Raw genomic sequence first — 11,239 nt, forward strand, 5'->3', positions numbered from 1 at the left:
TTAGTTAAATTGGAGAAGATGAGGATTAATATGAGAATTGAAAGGTGGATAAGAAACTGCTTAAAGAGGACAGTACAACAGGTCATACTGAAAGGTGAACTATCAGACTGTAGGGAGGTTACAAGTGGAGTTCCTCAGGGACTGGTCTTGGGACCAATCTGATTTAACATTTTTATTACTGACCTTGGCAAAAAAGTGGGAGCGTGCTAATAAAATATGTGGCTGACACAAAATTGGGAGGTATTGTCAATACAGGGGAGGACTGGAATATCATACAAGAAGATCTGGATGACCTGGTAAAGTGGAGTAATATAAATGGGCTGAAATTTAATAGTGCAAAGTGCAAGGTCATGCACTGAGGGACTAACAACAAGAATTTTTGCTATAAACTGGGGACTTAATGGAAGAGTCAGAATAGAAGAAAGACCTGGGTATATTGATTGATCACAGGATGATTATGAGTAAAGCTGAGATTTTATCATGGATATTTTTAGTAAAAGTCATGGGCAACAAAGTTCACAGAAGTCCATGACCTGTCCCTGACTTTTACTAAAAATATCCATGATAAAATGGGAAGGTGTGGGGCAGATGTCGGGTGGCTGGGAGCTCCTCCCCACCACCTGCAGCTGGTAGCTGCAGGATTCCCATACCCTCCGTGGTGGCAAGGAGCTGCTGGGGTACCCCTGCTGCTGGGGTACCCCTGCTGGGGAGCTGCAGGATCCCCCATGTCACTGGCAGCATATGGGGGCACCACAGAAGCTGGGAGCTTGGGGGCACCATTGCCTTAGGTGGTGGGGTACCTCACAGCTTCCTGCCACTGCAGGAGGCTGCAGCACCCTGCAGCTCCCAGCCACCAGGGCTGAGGTCACAGAGGACTTTGGAAATCACAGAGGTCTTTGGAAGTCACAGGTTCCATGACTTCCACTTCCATGACCTCAGTGACTAAATCATAGCCTTAACTATGAGCCACCTACCAATGTGATGCGGACATGAAAAAGGCTAACGCAATCCTAGGATTCATCAGGCAAGGTATTTCCAGTAGAGATAGGGAAGTGTAAGTACCATTATACAAACCATTGGTAGGATCTCAGCTGGAACGCTCTGTGCAATTCTGGTCTCCCTTGTTTAAGAAAGATGAATTCAAATTAGAAGAGGTGCTGAGAAGGGCTACTAGGATGATCCAAGGAATCGAAAACCTACCTTATGAGAGGAGGTTGAAAGAACTTGACTTGTTTAGCCTAACCAAATGGAGATTGGGCGGAGATATGATTGCTCTCTATAAATACATCAAAGAGATTAATACCAGGGAGGGAGAGGAGTTATTTAATTTAAATGTCAATATTAACCCAAGAACAAAAGGATATAAACTGGCCATCAACAAGTTTAGGCTTGAAATTAGATGAAGGTTTCTAACCATCAGAGGAGTGAAGTTCTGAAAGAGCCTTCCAAGGGGATCTGTGGGGACAAAAAAACAAAATGGTTTCAAGACTGAGCTTGATAAGTTTATAGCTGGGATGGTATAATGAGGTTGCCTGCAATGGTATGTGGCCTATCTGCTACTGCTAGTAACAAATACTGTATCCACAAGGGCCATAGCTGGGATACTGGATGGGAGGGCTGTGAGTTACTGTAGAGAATTCTTTCCCATTTGTCTGGCTGGTGGGTCTTGCTGACATGCTCAGGTCCAACTTATCACCATATTTGGGGTTGGGGAGGAATTTTCCCCTGTGGGTATTTTCTCCTTCCTCTGCAACATGGGCACTGGTCACATGCATCCGACGAAGTGGGTATTCCCCCACGAAAGCTCATGCTCCAATATGTCTGTTAGTCTATAAGGTGCCACAGGACTCTTTGCTGCTTTTACAGATCCAGACTAACACAGCTACCCCTCTGATTCTGGTCACTTGCAGGTTTAAACTAGAGTTAATGGTGGATTCTCTGTAACTTGAAGTCTTTAAATCATTCTGTAAATCAGTCAGAGGTTATGAATGTATTACAGGAGTATGTGAGTGAGGTTCTCTGGCCTGCAATGTGCTGTATGTCAGACTCGATGATCATCATGGTCCCTTCTGATCTTAAAGTCTATGAGACTAAGTATAATAGTAATATTTGGAACACTAATATAGAACTTTCTATTCAAAGATATCAAAGTGCTTTAGAAATATAAATGAATTAACTTTCACAGCACCACTTGGAAGTAAAATTGTAAAAGAGGAATAACTGGAGTTTGAAAACATTGAATGATTTGCCCAAGACCATACAAAAATTTTGTGGCAGAATCAGGAATAGACCCCAGATACCCTGCCTGCAGGAAGGACACAGCTTTTGGCAGGCACATATCTTCCAAATCATATTATGGTGCCAATACTGTATCTGTACACTTGAGTAGACAGGAAGTAGAAAGATATACAGTGACTGAACACTGACACAATGCAGAGTGAATTCAGAGCTGCAAAGTCCTCTCAAAGCCACATCAACAACACCCATATTCAAAGGATAGGCAGAGGAGAATCCCAAATGAAATCCACTGGTCTATTAGTGCAGAGATCCACACATAATGAGAAGATCTAAGGGGGCAGCTCTTCCTGTGAGAAAGATTTCACACTCTGCTGCTCTTCAGCATTTAATCAACCACAAAAGCTGTTTATTGCTTCATATACTCCTGTGCCAGAAACATTATCACTTAATTAAATTGTTTCATTGTTTTGTTATTTCAGGTGACATGTCTCTTTAACTCCCCATTTTATTTAGTAGTGAGTTTGTTTTAACATCATCAGAATGGGATATTAAATTGAACTGGTGACTGCTTAAACTACAGTTCAAATAAATAATACAGGTATCTTTCAGTGCTAAATTCTAACAATGCTTTTCACTTTGCTGCAGCATTTTGCATTTGAACACCATTGGCAGCCCCTTCTCCTGCTTTCACATATGATTTATGGCTGTTCCTGTAGGCGGGACACAGGTTTCAAAGCCTTTTTTAGTGTTTAAGCTTTTTATAATCAATGGAGTTTACCTCTTCCTCTATTCTTTTAGTCAAGCTGGTGTACTCAATTTGATCATGTCATCAAGACAAAAACAATATTACAACAGCTGATTTCATTTCAAGTTTTGAAAGAAACAAACACTTTTAAATATGCTTGGCTTTCACAAAAAGTATATTTTTAAATGCACACCCTGAAGCTCCTCTAAATAGAGGATTTATTAGAAATACCGCAAGTTAGCTTTTGCAGCTTGTTCTTTATTAGTTTTAAGAGCTCCAAAAGGATAAGATGACAGTTCAAGTGTTCAAATGCCCTCAAGGTTACTCAAAACATTCCAAGATGTTTCAAGCTGTAAGGTTCTCATTCATGCAACCATAAATCATTAGCTATGTTACATCGCTGCCATCTTATTATTTAATTTGCATAATGAAAATTACTATATAAATAACATTATCAAAAAGCTTCATATCACAGTATAAATAATTACTAGCTATTTAAAGGGAGCAGAAGGGGAACTTTGTCATCTGATGCATCCTAAAAATTATTTTAATTCCCTTGGGCATAGTTGAAAGGGTTACTATACAGGGCAAGATTTCAGGTTGCATAGATTGTCACTGTTCAAACAATAATCGTAAAAAGAAATATACTCCAAAATTCTTTACTGTAGTGTCAAACAATTTATTTAAGGCTTAAAAAGCAAACATATTTCTCCCCTTACTCCATATTCTTAAAACCCTCTTTTTTAGTTTGGGGAACAGAGGCTTTCCTAAACTTGGAACCCACACTTTCCCAAAGTTTTGAGTCTTTCAGAACAAGGGTTAGGGCTTGTCCTCTTACAGATAGGAGCCAGATGCACAATTTTCATCTGAGAATGAATTTCACCAGAGTTTGGGGAGGTTAGTTTTTGGTCACACACTTTTCTACAAATAAAATAAACGTGCAGAATAAGAATGTAAAGAGTACAAACTAAAAAGCACTTTTGGTTCACAAAGGATTAATAAATGATTGATAGATGTTACAAGAATGGTACAAACATGAATAATGTGTTATAGTTATAAGCCATCATTATAAACAACCTATTGATTTGTTGCACTCTTAATAAAGGGTTAATTGTTATAAACATCCATTAATAATGTGTTTACCTTTTATAAACTATAAATGAATCTCAATATAAAGTATGAGAACGGTTTCTGTTGTTAATAGGTTAAGCACAGTTTGATATGCTATTAGAAACTCTTTGCTAAAAATCAATGATTAATTTCTGTGCTTTCTATAAAACACAGTTTTGACAAGGGAGTTAATCTTTACAATAGCTGAATGCTCATCTGAAAATTAGACAAAATCACACAATTGAGCTATGCACTGGATGGAGTTGGCCACACCTCTATTGAATGATCAGTAAAATGGTTTAAAAAATACACGGAATGAAAAAATGTACAATCATTGGCTTACGCCTGGGAAACATTCACAAGTCTCCATTTCCTTTATTTTTGAACTTCTGTTTATAAGGAAGAGAAATAACCTTTACTGTATTGTAGGAATAAAAGGAACTAGATGATTCATCTCTGTGAATCTGCTTGTTGAATTTGATGGATCATTCTTAAAAGCGACATTGCTAATCTTCAAGTTTTCTTTTTTAGGTTATTCACAGACCAGTGGGTTTTCCGGCTAATACAGGTCCTGATGCTCTTCTGTCTTTACACATGGTATTCATCATATCTTGACAAGAAAAGACCTTCAGTCTACAAATAACCTTCACTGAAGTAAGACATGTAAGTGGGTTTCTTTATGAAAGATAGATTTTATGGCTGAATAAAAACAACTGTAGTTAAAAAGTGTCATTTCATGGCCTTATTTGAAAATTTCCTACAAGGAATTTTAGTATTTGTTGTTAAAACCAGTAATAGACAAAAGTATTAAATTATTTTATCATTAGCTACAGATTCAACAGGAAAGAAAGATCAGGTGAGTATTTTATCATTCTGAAATGTGCAGTCTTTAAAATATTTAAGTATCCACATTAGTTCTTGTCAAACTTGCACAAAGCAGTGCATAATATGACCCATATGTAAGAGCAGAACAAGATAAGAGGCTATGGAAAGAGTTAAATTTTCACAATATGATTGCTTTGTGCAACAGTTAATAATTTTGTTTCCTAACGCTATGCAATTACTAAAACTATGATTTCTGGGTTGTTTTTTTTTAAATCAGGCACAAAATGGTAAAAATATAGAATTTATCCTTTTGTGTCTCTGTTGGGGATTTAAACACCGATGTTGCCAGAACATAATAAACATAGTCATGACACACTAAATAGATTATAGCAGCCAGTGTAGGAAACCAGGAGTAATGGAAAGCTGATCAAAATTCATAGTTCCGTACGGTATGATCATTGTTTTATTTCTTAATGATGGGACAAATTCTCCTCTTTGTTGTACCAATGCACTCCCCTTGAAGTCAATCATGTCCCTTGGGTGGAGACCCACATCCCTCTCTCTCTCTCTCTCTCCTGACCTGAGGTTTTAAGGCTGCACAGCTCCCGGCCTTGCGCTGTCATATCCCAGCAAGCCAGTCTGCCTAAAGGTAGAATCTATGCTTTGCTTTCTCTCTGAGGACTATGAACAGTGTACTACCAGCAGTTACAAGTTACCACAAAGCTCTTTTTAAGCAAGCACAGTTATTCTTAAGGTTAAAGCGTTACTCAGAAAACATAATAAAAACAATAAACAGGTTTAAACACACACTAAACATACCAGGAGCCACCCATCATTCTTTTGGGGCCCTAACAGGTCAAAGTCTTTCCAACCTTTCCACAAGGGCTGGGGACCACTTGTACAGAAGTTCTGGTCCATTTGCTCAGAAAGGAGACCACGACTCAGTTCAAGCTCATCATTTTCTTTGTTTCCTAGTCTCTGAAAACTCCATCCTTAGACCACTAAAAGCAAACCACTCCAAGCAATGGAACTTCTCTGGAGTCATTTACAGTCAGGGGTAATCACCCACTATTGTTGTGAGTTCCTGTAAAAGCGGTGGTAACCCTCCCCTATTGAACACAATCATGCATAAACCATTCAAAAGTTTAATACAATACTCCCAAAAGACATTGCATGGGTTTGCAATATTTGTCACAATCTAGACCTATTGGTTTCATTGGCATTACATCAGAGTAATTGAGGGGAAATTTTGTCCTTACATTTTTAAAGAAAATGTCCAGAAATTTAAAACTAGACCTCATTGAAAATGATCTCTCTGTGTAAGCACTGTTATTCTGAAACTCTCGTTAATTGAATGAATAAATACCTGATATATTAAACAACTGAAGTTTGCTGTCCTTGGCCATGCAACACAAATAACCAGTTAATGCACACCACAGCATTAGAGAAAGATTATCACACATGGATAGTTCATTTTATGATATTTTCCATTCTAACTTAATCTTTGCCATGAAATAAAAGTGATGCTGAAAATATGTCAAGACTTGCACCTCTGAGATTTCTCTGTCCTGACTTTAATGAAAACAGAAAGGAAATATATAATGTCTTCACTCTGTTGTCAAAGTTGGTAACCAGAAGACAAACAGTGGAAGAATAAAACACTTTTCTGATAAATGTAGGACCATAATCATTTGGTCCTTCTCAGATGCTTACCCATAATATTACCTTTGTTATAAATATCTGAAGAAGTGACATTTAGGGAAACACAACTCAGGTACAGCATGGAAAACTGTCAGGAAAAAATGCAGTAATTGTAGCAGAACATATATTTATTGAGAATTAACCATAATCATCTTCTTAAATGCCCTAAACCAAAACTGCAGGGCTCTGATTGGGATCACTGAACTCTTGGAGCAGGTATTAAGTAAATGTTTAAATATGTTCAGATAGAATTGTGTAGGCCAATAGACTTAATCCTTTTGGTTTGGGAATTTTAATATTAAATATTTGACTTATTTTCAGTTGAAAATAATAGACTGCCATATCTTTGTAGTAGTTTGATTTGGTGTCATTTTTTGAATAGTGAGGATAACAACATTTTCCAGATTTGCAACTAAGTGAATTCTTAGGAGGACTTGTATGCAGGATGTCCTAACTTCTTTATCCAAACTAAAAAACTCTTTAAAAATGGTAAGTCCAGTTATGGACACAATACCATTGAAACTGTTATATTCTGCTGAATAGAAAAATATACATTTAAGTGAAAACAACAAGGAGTCCTTATGGCACTTTAGAGACTAACAAATTTATTTGGGCACCTAACCACATCATCCACACCATCAAGGGCTTGTTCACCTGCACACCTATCGATGTGATATATGCCATCATGTGCCAGCAATGCCCATCTGCCATGTACATTGGCCAAATCGGACAGTCTCTATGCCAGGGGTCGGCAACCTCTGGCACGCAGCTCACCAGGGTAAGCACCCTGGCGGGCCGGGCCAGTTTGTTTACCTGCCGCATCGGCAGATTCGGCCGATTGTGGCTCCCACTGGCTGTGGTTCACCATCCCAGGCCAATGGAGGTGGCGGGAAGCCGCGGCCAGCACATCCCTTGGCCCGCACCGCTTCTCGCAGCCCCCATTGGCCTTGGACAGCGAACCAGTGGGAGCCGCGGTTGGCTGAACCTGCTGACGTGGCAGGTAAACAAACTGGCCCGGCCAGCAAGGGTGCTTACCCTGGCGAGCTGCGTGCCAGAGGTTGCCGACCCCTGCTCTACGCAAAAGAATAAATGGACACAAATCTGACATCAGGAATTATAACATTCAAAAACCAGTAGGCGAACACTTCAGTCTCCCTGGACACTCAATAACAGACTTAAAAGTGAGAATTCTTCAACAACAAAAAACAGACTCCAATGAGAAACTGCAGAACTGACATTAATTTGCAAACTGGACACCATCAAATTAGGCCTGAATAAAGACTGGGAGTGGATGGGTCACTACAAAAACTATATCAATTTGTTAGTCTCTAAGGTGTTACAAGTACTCTTTGTTGTTTTTACAAAAACTAATTTCGCCTTGCTAAATACTCACACCTTCTTGTCAACTGTTTAAAATGGGCCACCTTGTTTACATTGGCCTCATTAACACTACAAAAGTGATTTCCACTACTTCTTGTCAATTGTTGAGAATTGCCTACTTCCAACTTAAATTGAATTGGCTCATTAGCACTGCCCCCCATTTGGTAAGGCAACTCCCATCTTTTCATATGTTGTGTATTTATACCTCCCTACTGTATGTTCCACTCCATGCATCTGATGAAGTGGGTTTTAGCCCATGAAAGCTTATGCCCAGATACATTTGTTAGTCACTAAAGTGCCACAATTTCATTGTTTTTGCTAATATAGACTAACACGGCTACCACTCTGAAACCTACATTTAAGTGATTATATAATTCATTCTCTTGATAGGAGATGTGCTATCATCAGACTAACTGCCAAACTTAGCTTCAAAAGCCATTTTTCACATCTAAGGCCCGATTCTGCCAGCTATTCCATGCGAGCAGACTCCTGCAACCACATGGAATCACCACCATTGTAAGGTTCTGCATACATGAAGCAGTTTTCAGCATCAGGACCCAGACGTGCAAAACAAATGAGAGAAAAGAAAGACGCCCAATGAGCACATGTACTGCTGCTACTTCACTTCTGTTGGAACATTTGTAAGAAAGAGAATCATCTGTTCTGATCTGATATATTGTACATTGTTTTTCAAACCAGAGCCTATTTTTGCAATGCACCCGCTGAAATTAAGGCCTTAGGAGCCAAATGCATTGCTTGCTTCCAGCAGTAATCCCCATCAAAGCTCAGAAGTGTTTGCAGGATCAGGGACTTAGAATGTTAACAACAGATCATTCATTATAATTTTATTCCATATTTTATTTTAAATTAAGTGTACAACAACAAATCAGTGCATCCATAAGACCCCAAGTTAAATTCAATAGCCACATGCAATTTTGTTCAAAATTATTTTCTAATCAAGAATCAAAAAAATCATTTATTGCAATGGAGCACAAGCCCAGCAAATGCTATTATAGTAAAAGCTAGGCATTATTTCCATCTGGCTTTGAGCACACGAGATGTTGTATATACTACCAGAAGAATCCTATTTCATTATAATTAAAATTTAGTGTTACATTTAAGCAATAAGGCAACTCCAGGAGATGTGATTATCATGAGATAATGACCTTTGGGTGTTACCAGGCATGCAAGTAACCAAATGCCTCTAAACCTCTAGGGGGTATGATTATTTCAGAATAACCACACCCCCTGAGGTTGTATATTAATATGAAAGACAAAGTCTGTACTGAGAATACAAATATGATTTTGTTGGGAGGCTGGTATAAGATAAAGATAGCAATGCGGAATGCTGAACCAGCAGTTTCAGCAAGTTGTGTTGTTCATGTGATAATTCTAAAATGGCTTTAGAACTCTCTGGGCACATATAGAACTGTCAGTGATGTCATACCCATATAAGTAATCCTCCATAAATGCCCAGTTCTAATGCACAGATCTAATCTTTTCCCCCTATTTTGGTTTCATAATTTCCATTTCACAATAGCAATAAAACATGACAAGCAGTGCATTTCTGGAGGATTATTCCACTTCTCAGGTGGTTGAAGTCACTCAACCTTTAGCCCCAGACCTTTCAAAGCATCTGAGATGTACAATAATTCCCCAGAAATGTACTGCCTGTCATGTCTTATTGCTTAATTACTTTGTACTTACCAAGTAGTTGCTCTTTAAATGAATGCAGGAGCACAGTATGTTTTACAATTACAGTGTCTATAGGAGCAGTATAACACTGTTACAGCAAAACATAAAACATGTAATTGTTGCAACATAAGTACAAGCAATATACAGCACAAACGATGCTAGGTATAGGACATTGCATTGTTCTAATAAGTACTTTTTAGGTGATTAAATAATAAGATACTTTTAACTATAATAAAGATTCAGAACAAGGCCCAGAAGAGTAGAGAATGATGGGTAACACAAATACTGAACCTTTTTTTTTACATAAAGGTCACCTTAAAAAATTCCAAAGCATATCATAGCAAGAGGGAGACAGAATTTCTGAAGCCCGATAGTAACCTATTGTTAAAGGAAAGGTTTTGTGGGAGACTAAACTGATCTCTAGGGAAGTGTTTCCCAAACCTGGGATGCTGCTTGTGTAGGGAAAGCCCCTGGCAGCCTGGGCCGGTTTGTTTACCTGCCACGTCTGCAGGTCCAGCCAATCGCGGCTCCCACTGGCCACGGTTCGCTGCTCCAGGCCAATGGGAGCTGCTGGAAGTGGTGGGGGCCGAGGGACGTACTGGTCACCAGTGTGATGCTGTTGCAAAAAAAGCAAACATGATTCTGGGATGCATTAACAGGTGTGTTGTGAGCAACCATAACAACTCCTATGACTTCCACTCTCTTCCCTATGATTGGCATAGGGAATATAACTGTGTTTTCCCTGTGCTATGTTGTTCAAGCTGCCTGGACAAACCAGGTCCACTGGAAACTGGTATAATTTAGAACAGCCTTTAGGCTGCCCTAAATTATTCCAGGAATCTGGCCTGGCGCAGAAACAATCCAGGAAGCGCAATAGTGACCTTTGCACTCCAAACTCATTCCAAATGTATGCTGTGTGCTCTCTGGCTGAAGCAGAGGATCTGGGTCTAAGAGAGGAACAAACACAAGTTACACAAAAGTTAACTTAATCAAGTTGGTTATAAAACATGAAGAAATATGATGTATTATGACATGACCTCAAGTCTACTGATTGGTGGGTTAAAAAAGAAGGCAGAGTACCCACAATGATGACACAGGCTCCAGTTCAGTAATTCAGCAGCTCCTGTTAGTAACAAACTGTTTCTCTTTCTTCCAAAGGCAGTAAACACACACGCTTCAACTTTCTCTTAGCCCCTGACAGGACCTGTCTCAGGAAGTATCCTATCTGTGGATCAGACAGACAGACACACACACAGCACATTAACTGTGTTATAATAGCATGGTATAACTCAGTGATGTATTGAGCAGGGTGACCTTCCATATACACATCAAAAGAAACAGGGCTATGTCCTCAATTGCTTTAAGATGACAAAAAAAACCTACTATCTGGGACAACACATACTGACTTCATGATGGGATTTTAATACACAGCCTGAAGAAAACCTTAACAGCCTGAAAGGGTGAGAAGGAGACATATGGTTATGCCATATTGTTCTATTCTATTCTATATAGGTTCTTATACCGTGTTCATCACCGTAGTGATGA

General features: G+C 39.0%; 1 long non-coding RNA gene across 1 annotated transcript; it reads left to right on the forward strand.

The window, feature by feature from the left end:
- The first annotated feature begins 959 nt into the window (after positions 1–959).
- LOC120398217 lies at positions 960–8,708 on the forward strand. Its single transcript, XR_005594254.1, has 3 exons — positions 960–1,029; positions 4,625–4,756; positions 8,390–8,708. It is a non-coding gene; the product is annotated as an uncharacterized LOC120398217 (long non-coding RNA).
- The last annotated feature ends 2,531 nt before the right edge of the window (positions 8,709–11,239 follow it).

This window comes from Mauremys reevesii, linkage group 1, assembly GCF_016161935.1.
Source record: "Mauremys reevesii isolate NIE-2019 linkage group 1, ASM1616193v1, whole genome shotgun sequence".
In the NCBI taxonomy this organism is placed as follows: domain Eukaryota; kingdom Metazoa; phylum Chordata; order Testudines; family Geoemydidae; genus Mauremys; species Mauremys reevesii.